At 37.3% G+C, this 16,391-nt stretch overlaps 1 protein-coding gene across 2 annotated transcripts in view; it reads right to left on the minus strand.

Annotated features, from left to right (window-relative positions):
• The window catches only part of pHCl-1 (pH-sensitive chloride channel 1), a 65,696-nt gene that overhangs the window by 24,268 nt on the left and 25,037 nt on the right, over window positions 1-16,391 (minus strand). For both annotated transcript variants that reach the window (XM_089867967.1, XM_089867966.1), the window contains exon 2: window positions 4,330-4,373. The gene's annotated coding sequence lies outside the window, so the exon portion shown is untranslated. The remainder of the gene's footprint in view (window positions 1-4,329; window positions 4,374-16,391) is intronic.

Raw genomic sequence — 16,391 nt, forward strand, 5'->3', positions numbered from 1 at the left:
TTTCTATTGTTTATCTTCAGTTCGTAAGAACCTGCATAGCAAGGTTTTCAGTTCGTAAGAACCCCTCCAAATTTTGCCCCAGTGGGGACTCGAAAATTGGCACGGTCGCTCTATTGTTAAGAATCGATGCACGGTCTTCAGTTCGTAAGAACCCTTTTCGGTGGAAGTCGGCCTTTAACACAAGGAAACCAGGGGTAGAGGAAATATTTATTAGGCCTTCATTTATACTGCCTTTGAATTTTTCTGGGTCTTTGAGTCTGTTTAAATTTTAAACAAATACAAATGAAAGATTTATATCTGAGTAATCCGAACCCATTTCGCCTTTCGTCGCATTTATAAAGAAGCTGTTATTTTATTTAAAAAATAACACAATGACTGTAAGACATTCTCTCTCTCTCTCTCTCTCTCTCTCTCTCTCTCTCTCTCTCTCTCTCTCTCTCTCTCTCTCTTTCTCTTTCTCTTTCTCTCTTGATCCTTCTGTCTCTCTTTCCCTCTCTCTCAGCTAGAATTAAAAATTTACAACTCGTACACTAGTTCCAAAAAATATATACATCTATATTTTATTTTTTAGGCTTAAAAGGTCTCTAAGGAGGTAATTAAGGCATCCAAGCAAAACAAGTACAACTTACGAAAAAAATGGAAAAGCACCCAACTTGAGTCATAAGCGCAAGTTTTTCTGTTTGTTAAAAAACCTAATGTTGTTACGGCCTATTTATATTGTTTTATTGTTTATATTTTTTGGCCAAAACATTGTCTTGAATGTTTTTTTGGTCTACACGGTTCGTAAATCTCAGAGCCTCTTTTTAAAAACACGTTCATTTCGAGTATAGAGCAAATATAAGGATGTCAAGCTAACTCTCGTTACGATACCTTTAACCTCATTGCATTCCTAAAATAAAAATATTAAACCATGATGCATTTCTTTTTGGTCAGAAAATTCGTATCATTTCCTAACAATTTAGCACGCAACCGACTTTAACACGACTTCCGGATGATTTTTCTCCCATTTTTCTTTAAAAAATAAAATAAAAATAAGATGGTTCACTGTGAACCAGAGAATGGAGTTAAAAGTACCAAGGAACTGGACGGAATACCATTTTTAAAGGAATTATGAAATGTTTTTGAATGAAATCTTAGCTCAAGATCAAGTTTGATGATAATTATTCTTAACAGAGCTGGGATAAAATAAAAAATCACCGGAACAATTTAAAATTTAGACATATTTAAAATTTTCTTAAATTCCATTTCATCATCCCTTTGTAACAATGCAAGCTACAGCCTACACACGCGTTACTTCATTCATATCTGCACCGAGAGAGAAAACTTCATACTCGGTTCCTTGACACGCTTGTTATAAGTTACAGTACTACAATCTCGATTTGGGTAGTTGGAAAATTTTCAACATACAAGGTTATCCAATGAGGGAGGGGAGGGAGCGGGGCGAAGGGCAGAGTCGTGGCCCGTCTGCCTCGAAAATGGTTACACTTTATTACACCGCTAATGATGTACAAACCGCTCCATGACCGCGCTAAAAGTATATACCTGGAAAAAGGGTTGCGAGCCCACCAAAAAAAGACCTTATCCTACCTCGACCGCACACGGTCTTTTAACAAATTAATTTTTCCCATGCTCTGGATAAGAGCCAAAAATTGTATCGTTAGAAAAAAATATAGAGTGAAGGGGAGTGGAGGAAAGGATGGTATAATGTGAGCTGTCGGAGTAGATGGCGTCTAGGGTTCAATTTTTCGCCTTGCTATTTTTATTCTCCGAGTTGAGCGATTCTCTCTCTCTCTCTCTCTCTCTCTCTCAGTTGATAGCCCTTAGCGAAAAGATAATCCAATTAATCGCATAATCGGCCGAGACCTTACAGGATAAACGCCCACGTCGGTTTTGCATCCGTGCCAATACTGAAAACTCTTTCCGTAACAACGTTGAATTAGGCCTAGTTCAGGTGTAATCAGCTGGCAATTGATTTGATTGACCGCTCCCCCGTATATTATTGTAATTAGCATTAAGCTTATTAAGAATCATCCCTGTACCAAATTAATTTACGAAAACGCTTAGTTAAACACGACCATCCCCTGGAGATGGTTTTAAGGAAAGCCAACATTTAGGGGATTCACTACCATGGTATTTTCTATGGCCCCTGTAGAAATGTTTACACCACCGCACACCGGTGTTCAGGGTAAAGCTCTCCACCAGGCGTAACAACAAAAACTACAAACTAAAATTAACATTTCAGTGAATAGTTGTAACAAAATAAATACACGTGAACTTAATATATTTAACCAGCGATTGTAAGTTACGATATAATCTCGATAAAATAGGCGATCCCTACTTCGTTCACCTTTTTTTTAAGAGTGAACATTTAAGCTTAAGAAGCTGCACTTTGTTTTGATAGTGTATCTCTACTATAAGGAGGCTAAACTTAAAACATTTCCTTCAATTTTATATAAAGGCGTGTATTGTAAAAAACCTTTAACCTAAATTTTGAATAAACAGAACCTAGTAGGCGTATAAAAGAAGGAGCAACCACCTTGGACGTCTTTACAATAAAATTTCGGGATATTTTTAGATACAAGGAAAACGTGGACAGAGCGTTCCGCTTCGAGGGGATAATCACTCAACGTAATCAATGTAGACAATTTTTCCTTACTAATTTATCGTTTTAATAAATACATAGATCTCTAGCGTATATAGTCAGTAATCGGTGTGGGGGGAATACGAGAGTGATTAGCCCCTCGGTGCATGTACAGGGGGAATAGAGAGGATATATGGGAGTCTTTTCTCGGATCTTAGCAAATTGCAGAGCGCGGAACGAATGATAATAGCTCCGATGGTTAAATAAAAAAAGAGAAGAAGAATTAAGAACATTAGGAGAAAGTTGGGAAACCCTAGCTTATATGGACCATAGACAGTTTTCAAAGGGTTTGTAAAACTCCAACCCCCCAAACAATTGTTGTAAGGAATAATAAAGACGACATTAATTTGTCTTCCACGCAATTACTAGATTCAATTGAAATCAAAAACGACACGATTGTTTCTAACTGCACATACATAAATGTTTTCGCTTCATGATCACTTTAAAACGCGTAGGAGGGGGGGGGGCTAAATTTATAAGAGGGGGAAGGTTCTTATCTGGGTGCGTATTGTTAAAGAAGCTTTTCCTCTCTCGTTACCATTCCAAGGGGTAATATAGCGGCAAGAACGATTTAAAAATATCGTTTTAACACGAAAAAAAGAGAGAAGAAATCCTCCATGTTTCCCAGCAGTAGAGAGGGAGGGGTTTGAACTTTTCTCTTACAAATTGTCCATCTGGCATAACGTATTGGAGAAGAAAAAAATCGTCTCGTTCCAATTCTAATCGTTTCTAATCACGCAAAAATCTAAAAATTTATCGTTCGTTTCTTTAAATCGACTATCTATCATTATTCGGGAAAACATAATAACTGGTTTACTTAAAATATACGTTGGAAACTAATCATTAATCGAATATATGTAGATCTATATTGATCAGATTATAGTGTATATATATAATAAAACCCAGACTATATATTGTAAATCGAAAGGCTTATGAGAAAACAAAACTTTATCCGGTCATACTTAAAAAGGTCAAGCAAGAATTATTTAAAATTCATACACCGGAAGAAATAAAGAAATAAAATCTTTTCAAATGTATTCCCAATGGAAAAGTTTCCAAATAATCCGCCCTGAACTAGAACGACCTGCTATAGATTTTAGTTTTTAATATAAAATCGTGTTGAAGCAGAATATATTTCCATGAAATATTCAAGAGAAGTTCTCAGAGGTTAGACCAGGAACTCATATTAAACCCAAGAACGTATATCATTATTTATTTTATAAGCATTTCCATGACCTTTTGCAATGGGTCGTTAGTGATACAAACTGTGAAATATTCACAACAACAACAATAACAAAAAAAAACCCCTAATATCAAGACCCAATTCGATCTTCGAACGTTCTCACGTTATTTTTGGGTTCTTGATTAAACTAAAAGATTACCACTATCAGACAGTTGTATAGTAATTGTTATGATTGAACAGAAAATATTATAAAAGAAGTTAACCACTCCCTTTCTATACGTTCATTCATATTTTAGAACTTGTATCCCAAATTTTATAGATAGTTTGCAGTGTTGCCAATAATTTCTCATTAGAGGATAAATCTCAAGTTTGGAACTGTATGATAATTACTGAATCGAACAGAATACTACAAACAATTCAGTCTTATGCATTGCACTCGCAAATGATTGGCAACACTTGCATGCACTCTGTCGATATCATAAAATAATCGATTAAAATTTCTTACTTTGAAACTAAAGGTACAGACTTCAGCTACCCGGTCGCATGTTTCTGTAAAGAGAGAAAAAGAAAAAAAGTTCTTTTGTAAAAAATATATCGATATAATCGATCATATTACCCAACCAACATTCAACAGAAACTTAAAAAAAAAAGTAAGAAAAAATGAAAAAAGGGAAAAAAGCTAGGGGAGACAGTTTTGGAAATGATGGATTCTCAGATGAAGAAGACAAGCCCTTTTTTCAATCATGATATGGTATAAGCAATGTTTTTATTTTCTCCATATATATATAGATAGCTCTTGAGCAAAAACAAAATATATTTTCAACCCCCGCGATAAGTCCTTTTCTTTCTAGCTACAGGAGCATGGGTACGCAGCGACCCATGAATAAACTTTGCAATTCCTATTGAACGCCTATTCGCCCCCCCCCCCTTATCAAAATCAGTATGGGACGAGACATAACCCAAGGAAAACTTTAGGGACATACGAAATTCCGAAATTCGAGATTTATTTTTTATTATTTTGTTTAAAGAAGTGTTTGATTTGATGAATAAGGGAGAGGTCAAATGGACTCATCGATAAAGTGAAGGTATTTTCAACAAATACTTAGAAAAAAGCCAGTTGAATATTTTTATTGGTTTGGTTCATAGTACAGCCAGGAAAAAATAAACGCGGAATACTTTTGAGAATAGTCTGCGTTTGTGTTAGTAAGCTCACCAGGCTTGGGCTTTGATGACGTCAATAAAGGGATATTGACATCACAAAGTATCAACGAGGCACCATAAATTAAAATTAAAGAAAAAGAACCGTAACGATTCGCAAAAATTATTTTCCTTTCTCGGTACACCGATTTCAATAAAGACTCGTTTTTAAAAAAAGTGGGAATTCAAGCTTAGTCAAGTCGTCTTCCTATTTTTATAGGAGACCATTAAACAATAAAAAAACGATCGACTTCAATGTTAAAGGCAAGGATAGTGGCACGCCGGTGGAGCCAGATGCGACTGCGAGAGAGAGAGAGAGAGAGAGAGAGAGAGAGAGAGAGAGAGAGAGAGAGAGAGAGAGAGAGAAACAAAAGTTGCCGCAAAAACACTACACGAAAATCGATATGTTTCTAAGGAAGAAAAACGGGGGTCTTCCCTGCCTGAAGAAGGGCTTCTCTCGATCTCGAGCAAGGAAATAGGAAGGAGAGAGAGAGAAAGAGAGAGGTAATACGGGGAAGATCTACAGCTTGTACTTGGACCAGTTGGGCGAACGATAGAAGTTCAATATAACAAAGAAAAAGAGGTAATTCGAGCCGCATGCTACCTCGAGCTCGGCGCCACCAAGTCCAGCAGCATTAATACCGCAAGCCATTTACTAGTTAAGCATCGAAATTCGTGCCATTTACTAGTCAAAGATTGAAACTCAATTAAAACTAAGTCAAACGAATTAACGTGAAAGATGTTAAACTAATTTCTTCTTCTTGAATTTGCCAAAACTAAATCCGTTAGGCTTCGCATGCAAGACGATGCCCCCTTTTTCAATGACCCTTTTTGCGTTGAGAAATTCCAAAAAAAAATCGAGTTAAAATAGCCCTAAACTGGCAAACCATAACGATATATGATGAGTATAGAAAAAAAAAGAGTATAGAAAACAGAGAGTATATAGATGGGATCCGCCCGAATTTTAGAGGGAACGCCTATGGGCTTTGAGACTAAGCCAAGACTGACGTCATAGAGGGTCATTAAAGACTCCAACGGCGAAGTAAGCGCCGCATGCACGAGAGAAAGAGGAAAGAGGAAAGGAGATGAGGAGGTGGTGGAAGAAGGGGCTAGGGATGCTCGGGATCTTCTTCTCCGGATGCGAAGGAAGATTCGGGAACGAGGAAGGTACTCTCGAGGCAGCGGCGAGAAAATTTCAAGCCTTTACACACGACACAAAAGAAGAAGAAAAGAAGAAGTATACGTAGGCAGAGAAAATAACGGCTCTTAACGACTCCCGCTAGCTTCCATTCGACACATTCCCTAAAAGCCAACCATAGGGTGGGTGCAAGCCTCGGCGAGTAGGCCAACCACTTTTCAACTTCTTCTTTTTTAAACTGTATCTTCTTACGAGGCTCTGTAGATTTTTGCCCCGAAAACATGGATGTACGTCGCTTGATACTTTGATAGGGAACAAAATGGCTCGGAAAAAAAGAGATTGTAAATTTCTATTCTTTTTTTCAGAAGTTATATGGGTTTTTTTCTTTGTTGTTTCTTTTTTTAGGCCTCGTTGTCGCCACCGAGGCTAGAAACTTTAGATTAATAGACGAAGAACTCAATTTTCTATTTTGTTTTTCTTTCACCATTTTTATCCAGAAAAGTTTCGCAGCAAGTTACGGAGAAGGGTCCGACGCATTTATCAACTTGCTAAACCGAAATTCTCCCAAGGATAAAAAATATGTCCATGGTTTAAGGGTAATTATGAAAGTAGCGTATAGAGCTTAACCTAAATTATAATTGGGTTTTAAAATTCTACGGTACATTATCAAGACAAGAGGCAACGCAAAACGGAGTTCAGTTCACACCAGTTCACTACATGTGGAGGGAGGCTAGCCGAGCTAGGGACATAACCCAAGAAGGTAAGGCAATCTTCCCCGCTCATAAGGTATTCGACATTACAATTCAAAATTGCATACACACGTATCTACAATAAAATATTTCCCAGGTGGTAAGTGATGATCCAATGTTATATAAAACAAATATTTCAAGCAGAAATGTGCATTAAAGTAACAACGTCACGTTACTTTAAAAAAATAAAAAAGGAGATGAAATAAGAATTATATAAGAAAGAAGGCAGGGCGTCATTGAAATTAAATCAAACCTTTAAAATGAAAAAGAAAAAATATTCTTCTGCCTCTCTAACTTATAAGAAGATACGAGTAAAATAAGGAAGGCGAAGGATGAAAAAAAAAAAAAAAAAGAATCGAGTCCGAATAAAAGAAATCGCATTTAAAATTTAATCTTCTCGCGCCTGTCCTGTCCTTCCCAATTTTTCCAAAAGTAAATTTATTTTCAAGACTCCTAGCTCGGAAGAATAAGAAATATTCCACTCTCTTTTACTTTACCGTCGTCAGTGCTAAAGACGAGAACTAAGAAAAGTACATCAATTGAAGTCCTCGCAGTTAGAATTTTAATGTCTTGAATATTTAAGTTACAATAGATACTTTTCAAAATAGGTGGGGGGGCGTAAAGTTTCCTTGTACAATCATTGAAACAACATCAACAAATTTACTATACTTCAATTTACGAACTTTCGTGGCATCTATCTAGACTAAGAATCATAAAAACTAAATAAAAAAATTCCAGGGCGTTGGAAAGAAGAAAAGAAAGTACTTATAAACACTTCCTGCAACTGGACGTGAACTATAAAGGCTGGAAGTCCAAGCGGGTTTTATTCAAATTGTAATTTTTAGGAAGGAAGGCGAAAAACTCGCGCGACAAGATTGAGAGAGCGAACGAGCGAGCTAGCTAGCTCAACTGAAAGAAGTTTTTGCAAAACCCGCCGTACTTCAAAGTATTAAGTAATGCTAACATAAGAAAAAGAAAAAAATAAAACTTTTTTTTTGGTCCTCTTAGAATTAAAATCAATACAAAATTTCCATATTCTTGGCGTTCCTGAAGAAAAAATGCGCCTTTTTTATAAGGTTTGCCGCTTTTTAAAAAAAACGTAGCTCTGCATGCGGCGGCTAAAACGCGAGACCGAGTGAAGAAGATATAAGAAGTAATAGTATGGAATTTTTCCCCAGCTGATCGTTAATTGGAATAAACGATCTAATAATAAAAAAGTAAGACTCATGCATGCCAGCTAGGAAAAATATTCGACCCCGTTTTATTTTTTGCCAACTCCTTTTTTCCAGCGTCGTTCCCCCTTAGGGGAAGATGGCTCCCCAAAGACTGATCATTTTTTTGGATGGAAATTGATATCGAGAATGCGAGAGCTCAATCTAGGGTCTGCCTCGCGTGTTTAAAAGAAAAAATAAAATAAGGAAAAGCGGTGGCGTGAATATTACGCTTAAAGAAATGTGTCTGGAAATAAAATTCAAAATTTGTAAAAGTAGGCCTAGGCTTAGCATATTATTCAGTTTTTGGAGAGTAATTACGAAAGGAAATTTAGATTCTAGACTTACAACAACTAAAACGCCGTTTAGCCTTGGCCTAAAGAAGTAAATAAGCATTTGTCTTACTTAGTTTACTTCATGAAAACACAAAATAGGCTTAGTTATCGCCTAGGCCTAAATGTGCTTAGCAAAATGGTATACAATTAAGTCGGTATCTTAATAATCTTAGTTGCCAAAGCCATGCGGAAAACTGCTTCAACGAACATGGGGAAAACAGCCTAAAGTGTTGGATGCATATGCGAGCAGCACGGTTGACTTTCTAAAAGCTTTAGCTAACTTATTTCACAATGCGTGGAACAGTAAACCGAGGCTTAACGATAAGAATGGATGGTGGTGTGATTTCTGTACCGTATACTACCAGAGTCTGTAACAAAATAAGTAAGAGAGAGACAGAGACCCTTTATCCCTAATCATATGATTCCGTTCGAGTAAGTTTTGGGAGGAAATTTCTCTCCTGAAGAGAAAGACTGAGAAAAAGAGTAAGTCTTCTAAGTTGCATGGCGAATCGATTTCCGACTCGGAGTCCTAGACTCCTAGCTCAAACACGGTGGGCAATTTACTTAAGATAGTCCTGGAAAGGAAGCGAGAAAAAGAATAAAGAAGAAGAGAAGAAAAAAACACTCCATCCCAAGCAGCATACCCCCTTTTTATACATAGTTCCCTTAGGGTTTCTTGGGGTTAAGAGCGCCAAAAGTTGCGCGCGCCACTATCGAATAAAAACCTAACCTACCATCAGTCTACCACGGTACATCCCTCAATAGAGAAAGCCTAAAGGTCCACTGTGCAAAACGTTTGGGACCCATAGAAGAAGTAGAACCAAACCAAAACCGAACCAAAACCAAAAAAATATCCTCGATAAAGAACACCCGACTTTGAAAGTTAACGTAATGGAAACCAAAGATAATTACATTTATAGCATACGTATGGGAAACGCCTATATAGTCTGTCCCTCTCTCTTTGGAGATCTATGCCTAGATAATTTAATGCCCGGATAAACGTACGTGACTCCCGATTTAATTACATAAATTCAAAAGGGGAGGAGTTTCCGATGTTTTAACTAACGCGTATATGACAACTTTACTTAAATTCAATATTAGTTTAGGTTCAATATAAATGACGTATGAACTCTCCGCGTCGTTATATTTAGTTCGATCATAAAAGGATAAATCAGAGTAAAATTTCGCTAAATTCAAATGGAATATTATTGTAAGGTAGTTTGTTACGGTTATTCCCTTGAATTTTCATCAATATGAAGGCCTAAATGAGTTCTCTAGATAAAAAGATGTAATCGGTTTTAATCTCGACAAATTGTTGTTTAAATTTTGAGCTCCAAAAAGAGAGAGAGAAAGAGGGTCCTTATTAGAAAAGACATATTATAATATACATAATAATAATGCTTTAACTTAATTCGAGATTAACATTCGAGCTAGACTCCTTAGAAATTATGCTGGTGAAAAAAGGAAATTGGGGGGGGGGGGAAGGTGACTTAGCAATTATGCAGATGGAGCTTTAATCTTGTTAAAAGTCGTTTTCCATCTCAAATAATTCCGGAACGAGCTTCCCTTCTCTCTCTCTTCGGTTCTCTCTCTCGAAATCGAGCTGCTGAGAAAGGGAAAAAGCGACCGTACTGGACAAAAGCAAATCTTAGACATTCTAACCCCGCACGCGCGTTTTGTATTAAGAACTAAACAAGTGTAGAGGGATAAATTTGGCGAAATGGCCAAAGCGGAAACCATTAATTTACGACCAACAAATCTCTTCTAATTGGGTAAAGAAATTAACGAGAGCAATTTTGAAGTCGCACGTCGTGGTAAAGAAATTGAACAATATGCCTTTGTTAAAATTAATTGTGTACTTTACCGGCAGATAATTTTGATTAGAATTATTAGACTCAAATTACAAACATTCCGCATAAGAAAAGACTCAATTTCTTAGCCGCCACTTCTTTAATATTAAACATAGCCAAGTTATTCATAGGGTTGAAAACTTATTAATCGAAGAGTTAGCAATTTGTCTTAACCTGCGTGGATAAATCGTTAAATTAAAAATATGTATGCATAAGAGGGAAATGTTCGATTGGGATTGGCGCAAAGTACCTATATACGCTCGTACAGTGTACATAAAAATCGTTCGTCGCATTAACAGGCTGCTGCAAAGAGAACGAACGAACGAAGTAAGGAAGGAATGGAAAAATAACATAAATCCATAGGCGGCGGCGGGGAAAACGGGGCGACAATTTTCTCGATTTTGGGTCGGGAATTGTATTAAAATTTAACGTTCTCTACGATCGATTGCAGCGTAAAATAGCTCCTTCTATAGTCGTCTCTCTTTAGACTGTAAGAGCTACAGTAAACTATAAACCAACGGTTTTGGAGTGTCGAAAAATAAAACTGAAGGGAGCGAGAGAGCGAGCGAGTTGGCTAAATGAAAGACCTAAGGGAGAAAACGGAACGGAGCTAGTAACTGCTAACTTAATTACCACGAGGAAAGCTCGTTAAATTACTGCCGACCCCCTCCCCTCCCCCCATTTCTGCCGACCCCTTTTACTGTTAAAACCATTTGCATCGTCGATAATAATTAAGGAGCCAAAATAATATTTAAGTATTATAGACCTTAAAAATATACACCCCATAATTTATACCGTCATAAACGACTTTTGTTTTCCAGATTTAAAATATCCGCGGAGGAATCTCTAATGAAAAATATTCATCAGCTTCAAGAGAAGCCTTCAAATTTTAAAATATCTTGGCAATATTAAAAATTCAGTCTTAAAATTATTAATTCCTAAATGAAAAGCAGAGGACGCTAACGCAATAATTTTGGGCATAAATAGTGCACTAAAATTGTAAGAGTCCATATGGATGACAAATAGATTCTCCAAAAATACTATACCCTTTCCTTTAGTCGAGGTTAAAGTTCAATTATCTTGTAGAATAGAGTACGCGGAGTATTAGGACATATAATTGTCAAGAATAATCCATCACAAAGGCTTCTTCTATCTTTGTCAAAGGCGAACAAATTTCCATTGAATTCATTGGAAAGAAGAAAAAAGGGGTTAGGAGGAACACGCGTACAAAAACGCCTATAGGGTTCCCGAACTTTTTTTTACTTTATTTTTAGAAGCCATTCATCCTGGTCATCACGAAACAATATGGTAGAAAGTTTCGGGAGAGTCTTAAACAAACAAAATCTACATTACAAAAGCCAGGGACGTATAAAACGCGAACAATGCGCGGTGGAGAAGGGGTTAAGAGTGGAAAGAGGGGGGGGGAAGAGAATGGCCTGAGGTCAACAAGAATATCTGGGGCACTGGAACGTTACGTTACGGGATTACGTCAAAGGAAAAACGCTCCAATTGAAGCTAAGCTCAAGTAGGAACGAAACGAATAGGAGAACGATATGAAGTAATGGAATAGCTCCAACAGTCATTCCATACTTTAACCTCGCGTGAATTCATTCAAAACTTCCATGAAATTTCAAGTCAGAGTTTTCTATTGTCTGTATTTGCATACAGTCATGTATTTGCATGTAGGTGAAACGTCATGATTCTTGTAAATTCGCTGTCAAAGGCTTGGTACAGACTAAATAGGACCTAGATGGACTGCAAAAACGAGTGTAGTCAATTCTGGCTTGTCGTTCTCGAACTATCTCGAGCTGTAAGCAACTCGCTAGTATTACAAAGTATAGGTAGTGTCGTCATACTTATGGAACATTACTTATGTCAGGGAGGAAAGGGAGAAGCCGCCTAATGCTAACAGAACTCGTATCTAGCGGGTAGGGGTTGAAAACGGGGGTATGAAATACTATGTTCTCTCTCTCTACCTTGGGTCATTCGGTGGATCATTGAGCATGCGCGAATAGTCGCTACATGAGATAAAAACTTTGGATTTTGCGCAGTAGCGCTCGCGGTGGCCCGGGCGATACTACCCCCGTTGGCTGGGAAATTTACTTCCCCACCCAAAAGAGAGACACCTCGCGCTATTCACGCGGCATCTCCCTTTCTCTCCCTGCTTATGTCCAGTACGATTGTACGAATTGACGTTATTAATTCCTGTAGAGAAAAATATGGAGTTTATCTGAAGAACACGGAGAATCAATGAGGGAAGAAAGGAACTTCAACTTTATCTCTATAGTTACTTACGCCTATAAAGGATGGATATAGAGCTTTAGTGGTTTATTATATTAGAGAGATCCTTCCGAGTAGGTAGCCCGAAAATGGCCTCGTCCATTTATTTTTTCTTTCTAAGGAGTTATGTCTGAACAAACATTGGTTATTACTCGACTATAACGTCTCTTCCATACTTTTATAGAAGCAGTTCATACTAAACGCAGTCTTCCACGGATGTAAGTTTAAAATAAATGTAATCACCTTTCAATAGTACTGCACTTTCCTCCTAGGATCAATATTTGGGGATCTCTCGAGTAGATTTCTTTTTTTTTTTTTCTTGCTAATTAAAGAGCTCCTGTGTAAACGATCCATTTTTCCTTATTGCCTCGATATATAAAAGCTTTACGAGAAAATTATCTCAAATCAAAAGAAATATGGTTTTCTCTAGAAGGGAAAAGGAGAACTCGGTCCGAGCAGAAAATTTGGTAAGGCTATATAAATCGTTAACAAATATTTTTTTTTTAATTTGGGTAACTAATAGCGCAATCCATTTAAAATTTTGCATATAATTAGAATTAATTACGTTTAATGTCGTGATGAAGAGTTATCTTACTTTTATCGGTCCGCAAAAAGTTATTAAAGGTTACGTAGATAAAAGGCGGAAAGTTCAATGATAATAAGGTTAAGTTAGGTTAGAATTACCAATAAACAACATTAAATTGGCAAAACTCAACACAAAACAACGAGTTCCGGAAAAAAGGATTCGTAATGCGAAACTTTGTATAATTCTGTAGAATAAAAAAATTCTTTCGCAATTTCTTTTAAAATAAATTGGAGCTTTTAATTTTGCAAGGGAGTCTAATGACGAACGAGATACGGGTCTCTCTTCTTTCCTCTTAAGGTAAATGGGCGACCTACATTGAGGCCTCGAAGCAGGCAGGCAGAGACCGAGGGTAGGTAAAGAAATTAAAGAGTTATATTTATAGCAACGTTCGTCTTATATACTGCTATGGCACGGGAACCGCTTCGTATAGTATAGGTATAAGGCTGGTGTATAGGTAATGACTCTAAAAATGGGTCGAATCAATAGTTTCGACCGTAAAACACCGGTGCCAGGTAACTCGCGGGCGCAGTTGTCTTCTTCTAAAACCCAGCTGCGGCATTATTAGGTTCAAGAGCGCTTAGCTAAGCCCTCTCCGTCGTGCTGCTGCTAGCCTACACAACAAAACAAAGGGGGGAAAAACAAAACAAAAAAAAAAACCTTATCTGGCTATTTTCATTAAGAAAGAAACGATTTTCGTTAAAGGCCTAATCCCCAGTCCAAAGTTTCGACGAAATAGGCTTAAATCCCGAGGGAAATTGCTATACCGGAATGAAACTGACTATACGAATTAAAAGTTTCACCTTTTCCTATTTCCTAAACTGATCTGATTGAAATCCTATAAATCTTAAAGTCTGAACATTTCATTATAGAATGTTTTTCGCTTTCATAAAATCTAAATTGAGTTAATTAATATAATCTATCATAAGCTTATAACAAATGTTCCATAAGTATGACACGAATTAACTATACTTCGTAATGGTAGAGACTTTCAGCTCGAGCTAGTTCGAGAACGACAAGCGAGAATTGAAGTACTACACTCGGTGGTTAATTTTGCAGTGCTTCCATCTTCCTATTTAGTCTGTATACTAAGCCTTTGACAGCGCCTCACCAGGCGTCACTTTACCTCGAATCTATGACCTACTTCAATCACTTCATGACAAACGAGTCAATAACCAGTGACAAACTTATGGTGAACATATCATATGAACTCATGATATAATGAATAAAATGAATAAAATGAATTGGCATTTAAAATCTAAGCTACTGTAAGAAAACTTAATTGGTTCCAACATTAATTACTTTCGAATAAAATAAATTAAAATAAGAAATAAAGATATACCCTTAAATAAAAATTCCTTTAATGTATTTCCAATATCCTCGTATTCCGAAGTTCGAACTAGTAACTTAAAATCAAAAATGATTGTTTGAAATTCCATCTCAGTCAAAAAGAATATAGATAAGAAGAAACCACCCCATACATACATAGCCTTATCTCAATTTCAACCATATTTAAAACTAGATTGGCTAGCTAAGAAATCGATATCGCATTCTCATTTCCCTTGTTTAAATGCCAGAGTAGTTATTCGATGATAGGGAGTTCTGTTTCGGGCAAAACGTATTCGTATAAGCGGCTCTCCAATATCGCCGCCAGAACCGGATCTTTAATCAAGGCCCGGGGCCCCGGCCAACTATAATTAAAGTATAGCTGAACCAAAAGCTAGCTTTCGTTATAGCAAACAACGTAAACCCTCCCCTTCGCTGTACATGCCCTAGTTAAATCTTTATCCCTTATTATAGTAGAGTATAAGCCCATAACAAATGTTGCTGATGAAAGATCAACTCAAAGTTCAATAGGTCGCGAGTTCCTGCGTTTAATCCCTAGGGAATAACCCCTTTTCAATTATTATATATATAGAAAGGGTCAAATCTTTTCAAGGTTATGATTGACAAGATATTTCACCTTTGAACCCAATTAAAAAGTTATATAGAGAACATAACCTGATTTTTTAGAACGACTCGATATGACAAGTGCTAGCTTACCAATACCCTTAACTTATTTTTTAACCTTATGGGTTTTAAATTTGCGTTTAAAAGTTAATTTACTTTATCGTTAGCATACGGTGTTGCAAAAAAACTATCATATGAAGGGTATTTTCATTGGCTGGGGGGTTAACGAATTCAAGCACCTCAGAAACAGATGACTAGAAATATTCGCTTCTAGCTCTTAATGATTGGGACGAGATAGAAGAGGAGGTGGTGGAGGGGGAAGATGCGGAGGAGAGTGGCAAAAGAGGGTTAAAGAGGTCACAATCGATAGACGGAGGGTCCCTTGTTTACATAATCGCCTAAGCGCCGCGCACTATTCTGTTCTGTTCCGTCCTCAGCCCGAGTCTGTTTCCGCTCATTCCACGGTTTTGGGATAGGACCACGCACCGTCCCTCGTTCCTCATGCACACTCAGAAGTATCTAGGCCTTCCTAAGATTAACATTCTTGTCCCATTAGGCGGAAAGGCCTCGATTCATCCCGCTTTCCTCCGCAATAATTGTCTCTCGCCCCGCTCCCTAAAACCTCCGAAAAGTGTACGCCTATTTAGCGCTAATTGAACTTTCTCAAGCAGATACTCTACATCCCAAGGTTATTTCGAATCTACTTAGATATAAACCACTACGATTGGACCTCTATAATAAACACAACCTCCTTCCCCTTAATCTTTAAAACTTACATTTTTCCGTTGCCTTTTAGAGCGAATTTAGATAACCATTGAAAAGTTAAAATCCAAGAAAGTAAAGTTTATATTTGAAGGAAGCGTGAGATGAGAAATGGCGCGAAAGCGATGCGGATAACGAAATTCAATTGCGGTTGAAAGATTCCGCGCCTAAATGGTATCTTTTCCCGCGTACAATTGGACTTTTCGGCAAGCCCAACTAAAAGGCGCCAGAAAATGAGGAATATTTAAGAGTTTATTAATCTTTTCTAAGAAAAATATACACAGTATAGTGTTTGAGCATCTTGCTAAAACTAGAGAAACACCGGCAATACGCAAAATTAATTCAATATTTAAATCCTTCGAAGCATCTAAGACATTATTTGTTGCGTAAAACCCCTTTATCTCGAGCTAAGGGGTTAGGAAACCTTAGTAATTACGACGACGTACGTCGTTCACTTATGACACGCTCTTCCTCTTTTAAACCGATTATTCGATCCAGGAGCTGTCGACGAG

Source organism: Phalangium opilio, unplaced genomic scaffold, assembly GCF_054372755.1.
Source record: "Phalangium opilio isolate 3A_F unplaced genomic scaffold, DU_Popi_V2 ptg000024l_1, whole genome shotgun sequence".
Taxonomy (NCBI): Eukaryota; Metazoa; Arthropoda; class Arachnida; order Opiliones; family Phalangiidae; genus Phalangium; species Phalangium opilio.